This window comes from Condylura cristata, unplaced genomic scaffold (genome assembly GCF_000260355.1).
Source record: "Condylura cristata isolate star-nosed mole 26May11 unplaced genomic scaffold, ConCri1.0 scaffold00032, whole genome shotgun sequence".
Classification (NCBI taxonomy): domain Eukaryota; kingdom Metazoa; phylum Chordata; class Mammalia; order Eulipotyphla; family Talpidae; genus Condylura; species Condylura cristata.
In genome coordinates, this window is record NW_004567133.1 from 20540838 (window position 1) to 20541940 (window position 1103).

Genomic DNA, 1103 nt, shown 5'->3' on the forward strand with positions numbered 1-1103 from the left:
GGCCCAGGGCCGGCCGGCCCCCCGCCACCGTCTGGGGCGTCCTGGGGCTCCCAGCTCATGGGGAAACTGAGGCTGGCAGCTCTCAGCTCTGAGGACATCTGGGGCCCTCCGGCTGGGAGCCCCGCACCACCTTGCCTGCGGACCGGCCAGCAGCAAAGCCCGAGGCTGGAGGCGGCGGCCAGGCCCCAGCTGCCCGCTGGGCACAGGCGCGGCCCTGCCTCCCTGGGGGCTTCGGTGTTGGGGTGCGGGGGCAGAGTCAGCAGCGGGCCCAGCCGGGCCCTCTCCGCCCGCCCGCAGCACGCTCCCCGCCGGACTCCCCGCGAGCCCTGGGCCCGAGTGGCGCTGGCCGGAGGCCCGTGTCGGCTGTGTGGGTCCGGGAGCGGCCACGAGGCTGTGTGGGCTGGGGCCACTGTGGGGGCCTGTCCACTGTGGGCCTCCACGGGGGAGTGGGCTGGGTGCGGGGGCCAGCTCCCTGCTGGCCGGGCCTGCACGACCTTCCGCGTGGCACCTGCGCCAAGTCCGAGGTGCCCACCACGCCGGGGCAGGCCCAAAGCTGGTGAGTGCCCTGGGTGGGGTCTGTCCCCCGGGCCTGAGGCCCAGCTGCAGAGGGCCGCAGCGGTGCTGGCCGGGCTCCAGCAGGGTGTCCTCCAGCCGAAGCTCAGCCGGGCGCCGGGGGGAGCTGGCCCTCCTGGCCGCCCGGGCCAGCGGGCTCTGTTGGGGAGAAGTGAGGAATGGGGAGCCTTCCTGGAGAGGTTCCCGGGCCTGGGGAGAGGCTCCCACCTGCTGCCCGGCCGCTGGCCCTGGGCTACGATCATGACAGTCCCGCGAGAGAGAGCTCTGGGGTCAGGGAGCCACGGGGAGGGGGCCTGCAGGGCTGTGGGGAGCTGGTCCCTGGCCCAGGCCGGGCCTGGCGGGGCCCCCACAGTGCAGGCTGCTCCTCCCCGCTTCCTCCCGGTGGGCCGGGCCGGCCTGGGGGCCGCGAGGGTGGAGGGTGGCGGTGGGGCCGGCCTGCCCGCAGCACCAGCCCCGAGAGCCTGGCAGCTCTTCCCAGGGCGGCCCGGGGGCCCTGCCAGGCTCCCAGAGAGGGCTGAGGCGTGGCGGCT